This window comes from Lissotriton vulgaris, chromosome 7 (genome assembly GCF_964263255.1).
Source record: "Lissotriton vulgaris chromosome 7, aLisVul1.2, whole genome shotgun sequence".
Classification (NCBI taxonomy): domain Eukaryota; kingdom Metazoa; phylum Chordata; class Amphibia; order Caudata; family Salamandridae; genus Lissotriton; species Lissotriton vulgaris.
In genome coordinates, this window is record NC_141695.1 from 78,203,499 (window position 1) to 78,215,890 (window position 12,392).

General features: G+C 41.8%; 2 pseudogenes; both read left to right on the top strand.

Moving 5' to 3' along the window:
* Positions 1-499: 499 nt before the first annotated feature.
* On the top strand, positions 500-11,372 carry LOC147700816 (uncharacterized; annotated as a pseudogene).
* Positions 11,373-11,376: 4 nt separating this feature from the next.
* Positions 11,377-12,215, top strand: LOC147700817 (uncharacterized; annotated as a pseudogene).
* The last annotated feature ends 177 nt before the right edge of the window (positions 12,216-12,392 follow it).

The window sequence follows — 12,392 nt, forward strand, 5'->3', positions numbered from 1 at the left end:
AAGATCGAGCACTTATGGGAAGAAAATAAGAAATAACTGAGAGCGACTACATGGCAAGTTTTAACTATTCCTGTCCTGGTGTGCTCTTCAAACATATGAATGGATAACATGCATGAGGAATGTTTATTTATTTCAGCCGTAGTGGCAAGATTATTCATTCTGCAAAACTGGCGCAGCGATACTATACCACCTTTCAAGGCTGGAGAGCTAAACTTCATAAAGTCAGAGTTTGAGCGACGCTATGCTTTAAGATCAGGGTCTATTACAAAATGTGAGAAATGCTGGAAATCCATAGAATATTAAACTGTGAATTGGTTAAAAAAAAGAAATGTTAAAAGGAAATTGTGAGAATTGCGACTCCCTTTAGCTTTTTCGTGTTCTATGTATTTTTAATCAGTGTTTTTTTTACACTGATGCAATCTAGAATGGTTTATGTATGTGGTAATGATGTCAACCAAAATTAAAATTGAGTACCATAAGCACTTTATTTTGTATATGTATGTCATACTATGAAATTAACAAAAAAAAGTTTGAAAAATGCGAAACTTAGGGTGATCAGACTTTTGACATAGCCATTGTGGATGAGGTGCACTCTGTGACCCTTGACAGTGGTGTCCAAGTCGCTTTTCTTTCCCATGCAGCAACAGGAATGAGGCACTTAGAATAACTGCTGGCAGCAATCTGGGCCAAGTTATGCACTTGCCAAAGGATCCAAGAGTTCAAAACTGGTGACATACTTTGGGCAGCAGGAGTACAATAGCTATGATGGGACTAACAACATCAAAACATTTCTCCCCTCTGGACATTCTAATTCTGGGACTGCAGCTGGGGTTCTTCAGTGAAGTTGATTGAATTTCTGCTGGATAAATTTGAAGAGCCAGTAACAGAAGCAGCGCAAGACTCTTCAATCAAGGAAATCATGGAAAAACTTAAAAACTGATCACCAGAGAAATATTTTGTCTATCTTGCAACACATTCTAGAAGATGTTGCTGTCTTTGAGTTTCATGAGGTAAAGGATGGTAAAGCATCAGCTTTTAGGAACATTTCCACATCAGCCAATTTCACATCACACTCTAACTCCACATCCATCAATAACGCTACATCAGAGAACAGTTCTACAGCTATAATAATGTATGTGCAACCGGCCTGCCAATAGTGCTGTGCCTCGGCACGGAGACTGACCTGCACTGTCCTGCCTGGGTGACTGGTGCACATGAGATGGTGCTGTGGCCCCTTGACACAGGTGAGACTCTCCACTGCAACCAGGGAGGCACGCTACAGATTTGCTCCAAATCCAGTGTTTGCCTGCGAGATCGGATTGAAGCCGCGAGCTGCGCATAAACTGCTCGTCATTGTTGGATTAAAAATAAAATCAAACAGCCCTGAGCAGCATACGGAGCAAGTACTAAAATCTACAGAGCTCCTAAACTGGATGTGCTGCCAACGTTAAACCCGCACAGATTTTTAGTTGCTAGACTGGAACCATCTCAGCAACAATGCCACAACACATTCCCTGAGCATCACATTATGCCATGCCGCTTTCTTGCATACAGTGCACCAACACATCATCCAAACACATGCTAGATCAGACAACACACCTCACAATTCAATATCACACCACAACATATCCCTCTATATGTATTTATAAGACATTACTGTAAATTAAATTCTCTCTCGGTATGAGAAGAAGGCTGACAAAGCGACAGAGCTGGTGGAATGAATCCAGTTAGAGGAGAAGTTGACTATTCCTGAGAACTAACAGTCTTAACTCCTAGATGAAAGGATACAAGATTAGGGATCCATCTGCTTTCATGAGAAAGAATGTTTCATAATCTTTAAGCTAAAAAGCTCCTCTGCTCTTTTTAACTTCAAGAACTGAAGAAGCGAGTACTGGATCGCAGGTAGCACAAACTGGAATGCTAGCCTGTAGTTTATTGGTGATCATCCATGTAGACGGTTAAATGTCAAACTAACATGTTAGAGATACTTCTCATCATCACCGGATACTAGTGCAAGTAGGAGAGATTATCATGTTTCACCCTCAGAGATGAGAGTTGTAGAGTGTCGCACATGCCTATTCACTGATGCTCTGGCAGCCTCCAAACAGATATGTTGCATAGTTCTTAACACAAAATTATATTGGCCTGTGAATACTCCAGTTTTTAGGAGACATGGATGAAAGAACCTGGACTCAACCCCTCTCCAAATATAGACATCACAACTTACTTCGTCATTTTAAATTGATCCCAAGTACTGAGTCTATTTTGGGGTATGTATTAAGAATACCAAATGCATTAGGGTGAGATCCCATTTTGCCAAATGATGATAGAATTTGGTTTGGGCCCAACAATAAGTGTTTCAGAGCACTTCATGTTTAGGGGGGTTCTTCCATGTCATCAGCTCCTCCAGAATCTCAAACCAGGTGGTAACGTGCACATGTGGGGCTGCTGATATGTTGGTAGATGTGCATATTTTAAGCATAACATGGTTCTGGGTGTCCCAGTATCTAATAAAAACGAATTCATCACTATTACTCCAAAATTATAACATTACCACCGTTAACATTAAGTGGACTTAAAGCTTTGGTGAAAAGTAGCCTGTACAATCTTCCAATAAAATCATTACACTTTTTTTCACTATTGCTTGTTGCGAACTCCTAACTTTCTTTTGTGGTGACTACTTATGGAGCATCGTTGAGTTGGTGTATCATTGCTACATCGTGAAAAAAATCTGTAGAAACCATCTCATAAGGAGACAGCCCTCTGTGCCTCGTAGTAAGGAAAAGGAATGCTGCATGCCGAAAAAACAGCCCCCTGTCACTGGCAGCAAGGAAGGTGCCATCCCCTCCGTTAACAACATAGGCACATCACACAGGGCCTCAAGTTCTCCACAGTACTCTGATAGGGGGACGCTCCTCTGCTACAATCTACTGGCTTGAATGCACTCACTTGCCCTTAGATGTTATGTATAAGGCAGACGGCCCATTGTCATTGTAAATGTGATAATCAGCCTTCATCAGAATGACAATGGGCCGTCCACACCCTGTGCGAGCTAGGGGAGGGGCTGCTGCTTCCCCCAGAGTTAAAAAAATAAGTGCAAGCTGGCCCCAATTGAGAGAAGATTTAACTCCTGGGGCTCCTCACAGGGGAACAGCACGGCCTTCTAAAATGCCCAGAATTATGGACAAAAGGCGTCCGTAAAAGGAATCATGATGGACAACGGACAAGATACCAAAATGACGGACAGTCCGTGAAATTTACAGACGGTTGGTCACCCTAGTGTAGTCTCCTGCAACTCCCTAGCGCTTTGAGCTTCAGGCCCGTCCTTGCTGTTGCCTGCCACTGCTGAGACCTACGTCGTACAGCGTATGTCGGAGGCAACCATTTTGCGCAGATGAGGAGTGGCTGCCACTGCGGCGTTCCCCCGCGAGCGCTGTGTTTGGGGTGCTCGGCCCGAGGTGATGTGGAGGGAGCTGGCAGCGGTGGCCCGATCGGGCACTAGCTCGGATGCGGAGTTCCTGTGTGCTTGGGAAGGAGCCCACTGATGCCGTGCCGGCCCGCCGGTGAGGGTGCGGGCACTGATGGGCTATGGGATAGTTACACCGTGCGCTGTGTGAGCGCCCGACGTCTACCGGCGCTGACTTGTGTTGGACATAAGGTGAGCTTGGCTGTGCTCCTGGTGGCTGTGACCGGTCGGTGGCCACTGGATAGCCCCGAATCCTGTTGGGGCCCCCCCTGGGTGACACGCTTGCTGCGGGGAGATGTGGACTTGCCTCTCTGGAGCCTGCTGGTTCTGCGAGATGCTGCGGAGGGTGCACACAGATGTTGTGGTAATACTGGGGATACTGGTCATTTCGCTATCACTACACACTCATGTTACACAACCCCATGTCAGTTTGAGAGCATTCCTTGGGGTTTGATTATCTCACCCCCTCCCTGGCCCGCTCCTCCATTTGAGCATTATCCGACCACCAGGGCTACTCCATCGCCAACTTCGTGGCCCCCTAGTGATGTGGTTTTGGCCTGGCCTAATCTGTAGAGGATAAGTCGCCCACAGCCATAAGGAAATCGTTAACTCCCTTCCTACAGGGTTATCCTGCTTCAACATAACTGTCCCTATTGGCCTGGCAGAGGTGAAGTGGAGCGAGAACTGCAGCGGCGGGCTCCACAGCGACGTGGCTGCCAGTTGTGATTTATTTTTTCCCCAGCTGATATCTTCCCAATAATCCTACCAGGACTGTGCCTGGCCTCAAGATGGCATCTGGAATTCATTTGGTCCATGGTTTCTCCCCCCTCAAATCTGACAATCTCTGAGTACTACTGATCAACATCCTGACAGCGGAGTCCGAGCACTATGTCCGACGCTTGGTGGAGCTGCTCTGTTCAGCTATTGAGGAGATTGGCCTTTGATCATTGCCTGACCGTCACCTACCCAGCCGGACTTTGGGCACAGTTTTTCTCCCCACCTCCCTGTTTTGCCCACCCCCTCATCAGATTTCTGTAACTCTGCTGTTTCCCTGTCTCCTATCTAGCTATCTGTTCACATTTAGCACTTTTTCTTTCTTTGTCTTACTTCCTTTGCTCCTATCCCCTCTTACCTGAATCTTTCCCCTTGCCCACTACACCACCTACCCCCCCTGTCCTTTTGTGCCCTTTGACTAAGCACACCATCACCCCTTGTTGGGGAAAGATCCAATATTTATAGTCTGGAGTCTCAGCGAACTCGCTCAGAGAGTCCACAGCGCCTAGGGAGCCACTCACAGTTCAGGTATGGTATGGCACCCCAACAGAGATGGAGAAATGATACCACTTCCCCTGGGATCACAGCTTACAGGACTTTGGACGCAGCTCTGACTCGTCTACCCGTTTGTGTCCCCATCACCCCCCATCCTTTTTCCATGCTGTGTCTCTCATCCTCCCCTCCTTTTCCCTCCTCCATTCTCTGTCTTCTTCCCCTGCTCTTACCCCCTCCTCCCCTGAATCTCTCCCCTTGCCTGCTTTTTCCCTTATGTCTATGTCCTTTTTGTTTCCTCGACCTTACTTGTCACTATGTTGCCAGGCTCTTATAACTATGTAACATTTGTGACAATGTAACCTGCAATTATGGTCTGAATACTGATGTAAAGCACTCTGAAACCTCCGGGTCTAGCCAGCACTATATAAACCTTTAAAATAAATAAATATATACAATAAATAAACTCTAATGTAGACAATAACACCATAGCTGAAAAGAAATCCACATCTGAGCATGGCAACATTTGCACTCTTCTCCAGGAACATGGTCTTGCCTGTGAGTTGATGAACAACAAGGATCTAGTGGAAGGAATGAGATACTCAGATACCTTTTAACCACCAGATAAAAAAGAGAATAAGGATGGAAATGTTATTCTCCTGCCATACTACCTGGTGAAGTATACTCAGAACAGGTTGAAGGTCTTGGTGGAAAATGCATATTAGGCACTCATAATGGTGGAGGATCGAGAGTACATGATAGGATCAACTACTGATATGGGAGGAGTGAAGAACAGCACGCCCATCCAGGAATACCACTCAATCATCCCAGTGGTATTCAAAGCCACAGGTGTGCTTGAGAAGAAAAAATGCTGGGGTGACAGCTTACAGCAGTTTCTGGAGATGACACACCAGCTGGCAATCTCAACACTGTCCGTTGTCACCAATTTCATGTCAAATTTCCATTTCTTTCAATGATAAACTAAAGGCACAGGCCTTTTCGGCATCTCGGGAACCCTTGGTGATGAAGCAGCGGTTGAATTCCTGAACAAACACTGCAGGGTGTCTAGTTATTTCATGCCTACTCATCATTTCACCAAGAAGACTGAGCTACTAACTCTTTAGGTGGAAGGAGGGCGTGACACATGGATCAAAAGTATTTATGCAAGTGTGAGAGAGTGCACAGGTCCAAATCAGTGGGGCAAAGGTCAAGTGACTTTAGTTGTCTGCGAAGATGTGAAAAGAGCCAAAAACTTACAAATTAATCAATAGAGCTAAACGTTTTTTCTGATTCAGGTAATATAGCTCTGCATACCAGAAGTAATGAGCACAATATTGAAAAGAGAACGTTCGGTTCTGGAGAGGTTATCATTGCCACAAACCTCAGTGGAAGAGGCACAGATGTTAAAATCACTAACAATGTCAAAGAAAGTGGAGGGCTGTTTGTTATTCTCACCCATTTTCCCACAAACATGAGAATTGAAAAGGAAATATTTGGTTGTACCTCTTTAAGAAAACCCAGGGATGGTCCAGATTATTTTAAACTTTAAAAGCTTGTTGACACCATGTCAGGGGCAACCTGTAGAAATCATGAGACAGCTCAGAGCAGACAACGAGAAGAAGCTTATCACAGACATAGAAAGTGATGAGCTTCTAGAAGTACAGATGTGAGAGAAACTTTTTGAGACCATTTGTGAAACTCTAAGGGCCCCATTAGGATGGCGGGCGGGCTTTGCCTGTCCGCCATCCTATCGGAAATCGGGACCGCCCGCCCTAAGGGCGGGGGTCCCGCACCCAACATTAGGATGTGCCCGCCACTGTGGCGGGCACATCCTGTATTTTTAGTATTGTGGCGGGCGGAGCTCTGTGCTCCGCCCACCACAATACTAAAAATGCTGTGCAGCATTTACATAATCAAAGCGGCAGGCACTGCGCGGTGCCTACCACTTTGATTATGTAAATGCAGGGGGGTACCACAGGTACCCCCCGTGTGCCACCCCCCTTTGGCCTTCACTCTGGGGGCCCACAGGGGGCCCCCAGAGTGAACACCGCATGCCTTTCCGTGGCGGCAATGCCGCCACGAAAAGGCATTGAAAAATGCCCATTGTAATCTTGCGGGCGGTGTCTGACAGACACCGTCTGCATGTTACTCGTTTTCCGCCCTGGCCACAAGGCGACCGGGGCGGAAAAGTGGCGGGCGGTGTTTTGCTCCGCAGTGGTCTCCCCCACCATTCTAATATGGCGGGGGGAATACAGGGAAGGATGGCGGGCGGATTTCCCCCGCCAGGCTGGCGGTGGCTACCGCCAGCCTGGGGGGGCAATCCGCCCGCCATCCTAATGGGGCCCTAAATGTTTTTCAACAGAATTACAATAAGAAGAATAAAAGAGACATTTACATGACTTCTGATTTACCGAGGGTGATTGCATCTTTGATTACTCCAAGACAAAGCTTAACTACTGCCCAGCTCTGAATGCAATCGAGTAAAAAACTATAGAATGACAAAATATCGACCTCCTATCTCCAAACAGGTAAGTACAAATATATCGAATCAAAAATATCGATGTAAAAATATATAGATAGTCAAAATATCGAATGTTTTAAATTGCTAAAATTAATTTAAAATTAATAAAATAATAAATATAACTAACTTAAAAATATTAAAATACATAAATAACATTAAAACTAATAGATAATTAATATAATTAAAAAAAATACACACATATATATACGTATATAAACATAGTATTAATAATAAAATATACAATATATTTACCATAGGATAGCAAGAGGGTTACATTTACTAATACCACACAGTGAGTGCAACAGTAGAAAAAACATTGGATAGCGTAGCAGTAAACATTACTATTCCCACTCCAGTGAGTGCAACAGTAAGGAAAGCGTTGGATAGCAGGAGGGTATGAATTACTATTCCCACTCCAAAGAGTGCAACAGTAGGGAAAGCGTTGGATAGCGTAGTGATGACAATTACTATTCCCACTCCACAGAGTGCAACAGTAGGGAAAGCTTTGGATAGCGTAGGCATAAAAATTACTATTCCCACTCCAGTGAGTGCAACAGCAGGGAAAACGTTGGATAGCGGTAGGGTAAAAATTACTATTCCCACTCCAGTGAGGGCAACAGTAGGGAAAGTGGTTAATAGGGTAGAGGTTAAAATTACTTTTCGGACTCCAATGAGTGCAACAGTAGGGAAAGCGTTGGATAGAGGGAGAGTAAAAATTACTATTCCTACTCCAATGAGTGGAACAGTAGGGAAAACGTTGATAGCGTAGTGGTAAAAATTACTATTCCCACTCCAGAGAGTGCAACAGTAGGGAAAACCTTGGATACCGTAGGGGTGAAAATTACTATTCCCACTCCAGTGAGTGCAACAGTAGTAAAAACTTTTGAATAGCGTAGGGGTAAAAATTACTATTCCCACTCCAGTGAGTGCAACAGTAGGAAAAGCGCTCGATAGCGTAGGGGTTAAAATTACTATTCCCACTCCAGAGAGTGCAACACTAGGGAAAGGGGAAACAACCTTTACAACGCAACTTTTACAACGCACTACCATTACAACAAAACTTTTACAACGCAACATCCATTACAACGCATGTCATTACAACGCAGTCATTACAACGCATACCATTACAATGCATAGCATTACAACACATAGTACCCTTACACTATCCAACACTTACCCTACCGTTGCACCCCCTGGAGTTAGAATAGTAATTTTTACCCCTACACTATCCAACACTTACCCTACTGTTGCACCCCCTGGAGTTAGAATAGTATTTTTTACCCCTACACTATCCAATACTTACCTTACATGCAATGTAATATTATGCTTTGTATTGGTATGCGTTGTAAATGTAGTATGCGTTGTAGTGGAATGCGTTGTAAAGTTAGTTTCAAAGAATTTGTTGTAATGGCATGCGTTGTAATGGTATGCGTTGTAATGGATGTTGCAGTGTAAAAAATGCGTTGTAAAGGTAGGTGTTGTAAAATTATGCGTTGTAACGTCATACATCCCTAGGGAAAGCGTTGGATAGCAGGAGGGTAACAATTACTATTCCCACTCCAGTGAGTGCAACAGTAGGGAAAGCATTGGATAGCGTAGAGGTTAAAATTACTATTCCCACTCCAATGAGTGCAACAGTAGGGAAAACGTTGATAGCGTAGTGGTAACAATTACTATTCCCACTCCAGAGAGTGCAACAGTAGGGAAAACCTTCGATACCATACGGGTGAAAATTACTATTACCACTCCAGTGAGTACAGCAGTAGGAAAAATGTTGGATAGCGTAGGGGTAAAAATTACTATTCCCACTCCAGTGAGTGCAACAGTAGGGAAAGCGCTGGATAGTGTAGGGGTTCAAATTACTATTCCCACTCCAGAGAGTGCAACAGTAGGGAAAGCGTTGGATAGCGTAGGGATAAAAATTACTTTTCCCACTCCAATGAGTGCAACAGTAGGGAACATATATATACTTCATATATGAATAAGAAGTAATAAATATTAATACCAATTACATTTTTTTTTTAAATAATTATTATTTTTTGTTAAGTAAATTAATTAATTTCTACAAAAATAACCAATAAATGAATTAAAAAATGTAATTATTTATAATTAAATTACTTCCCACCCTATTCCCCTATAAACCCACAACCCACTACTGAAAATAAAGTAATACAATTAACATGATTAACATTTAATCAATAATTTTAAATTAATTACCAATTTTATTTTGATTACTCACCAAATATTAATTAATTAACTATGAATTACCAATTTTATTTGAACTAATTACCAATTTATCAATTATTTAAAATTAATTACCAATTACATTTTAATTAATTACCAATTAATACTTAATGAAAAATTATTTCAAATTAAATACCAATAAATAAATTAGCATATTTAATTCATTTTATTTTAAATACTTCCCACCCTATTCCACGATAAACTCACAACCCGCTACAGAAAATAAATTGATATAATTAACCACATTATCAATTAACCAATTAATAATAATTATTATCAATGTATTTTTAATTATTTACCAATTAATAAATAATTAACAATATTTTAAAATTAATACCAATTAACAAATTAACATATTTAATTAATTATAATTAAATTACTTCCCACCCTATTCCCCTATAAACCCACAACCCGCTACAGAAAATAAATTAATATAATTAACATAATTATCAATTAATCGAATAATTAAAATGAATTACCAATTAAATTTTAATTAATTACCAATTCATAAGTAATTAACAATGTATTCAAAATAAATAACAATAAATAAATTAACATATTTAATTAATCATAATTAAATTACCCACCCTATTCCCCTATAAACCCACAACCCGCTACTGATTTATATTACGCAAAAATAAAATACCATAAAATTAATTAATTAAAATATATTATAAAATAAATATACACTTTTCACACATATAGTAACATAAAAAACACTTTAAAAAAAAGTATTTTAACTTACTTACCTATAATTCGATATTGTTGTTGTCTATATTCTGTCCATTCGATATTTTGTCCATTCTATATTTTGGAATCAATAATTATGCTATTCTAGTCGATATTTTTGTGGTCTATAATATGTCCAGTCGATATTGTGTCCATTCTATATTTTTGAATCAATATTAATGTAAGTCAAAATAAAAAAGTCAATATTTTGACTCTATGCCCATTAAAGGAGAGCTGGGCCCTTTAGCTCACACTACATGAAAAAGACACAGATGAACATAAGGACATCAAAGGGCTACAGAATGACCTTGGCCAAATGATCCAGAGGGAAGTAGACCGCCTCCTGAGAGGAGAATCAGATAACGTCTATGAAATGAGCAATGGATCGCATGTACCTCCTCAATCAGAACAAAGCATGGGATTATGGGGCGTGGGGCGCTATCATTCTGGCAGAAACCAAAGAAGACTGATCCAGTGTACCGTGCTGTCTCATTCCACAATCAGGCATACATTACAATTAACCTGGCACTGGAAGTATACATACAGAGGGAAATAGACCTTTTAAAAGAATTTAGGAAAATGATCGGTGTCTATGTATCCGTGGTGTGAAACACTATAAATGCCTGCCATATATCCTGCATAGCCAAGATTGAACCTCACAACAAAAATTATCCCAACTTCACAAAACAAATGCAGACCCGCAAGAGCCTGTTTAAGTCTTGGATCTATTACATTGGCAATTCTGTAGCTTCAAAATAATAATAATTATGCTATCACCAAGGATTAGGCTGTCATCTCATTGCCAACTGATCAAAACCCTATAACCACCAACACGCATATTGTGCGGTATGACTATGGCCTGTCCCTTGTGTTTGAAGCCTAAATTCTGCCTCAGTGCTTATTGTGGGAGCGTTGCAGGTCCTTGCTGGGATTCTTGTGTGTGGTTTCAGCTGTGGGGCGGGTAGTCAATTCAGAATTGGTCTGACGTACATCATATCGGTGAGCAAAAGGATGATAAAAGGTGCATTTGAATGGGCAGAATGGGCAATATCCAAAACCATATGTATTGGAATATAAATCATAACTGCTGGATTTAACATCACTGAAAAGGCTGCACAGGCTGTTGTGAAAGTGACAAAAGGTGTACTCAATGAACCCAGCCGCTTTTCAGATTCGAGACACCCATAAACAGATCATGAACAATGTATTGGCAGATGCTTGCCAGTCGTCAGTCACTAATGTCAATTAAGACTACAACATGTTGAACAAGTTCTTCACTCATGTCAACAATATGAGAGATGGCATCCTGCAAATCCTGGAGAACGCCAAAGGGAGTGGAGCTATCCAGAAAGCGTTCAAGCTCAGCGTTACTGAGCGTCCTGCTGCAACTCAGGATGTTATTGAAAAAAGAGTAATTCCATTTATGATTAAGGAATGTGATGGGTTCCTATCTGTCACTGACTATAAGGATGATGGACACCAGCATGTTCCAGATGTGGAGGCAGTTAAAGTTAACTTGTTGGATACGATATCCCAAAACTTGAGTGATAACTTCATAGCTTGCTTTGAAGCCACCTAACTGGTTTGATAAATAAACCAATTATTGTAGAAATAAATAAGCATGTAGGGAAGAAAGACCATTAACAATATTCTTGGACAAAACAAGACTCAGAGGTTCTTCATAGAACAAAAGCACAAAAGGAAGATGAAGAGGACACCAGTTGATGGAGACAAACTTAAACTAACAGAGGCTGAGCAGAAGGAGGTGAACGACTATGTGAAGAAAATGGAGGACACAAGATGCCCAGCGACAGAGCTGGATCTGAACAGCCTCATGAAGAGTGACCTTATGGAAGGGAAAAGCATCAAGGTCATCGTGGTGGACGAGAATCAGAAGAACATCTCGAAGTAGATCTACCTGGGCAAGGACTCCGCAGCTGGCGTATCACCCTCCAGCTACAGAAAGTAAAGGAGAGGAGTGAAGGGTAAGGAACCAGCTAATAATAATGAATGTGTCTCATTGTGTCTCCTGATTTCAGTTATGCATCAGTCACCCATCTTCCTCGTACTGCAAGTCGTTAGACCTGAGAGCTCTAGGACCAGTGGTACATGATTAAAACATTTCCGACAGTAAGAAATGATATGGGAACCCTACATTGGGAATGG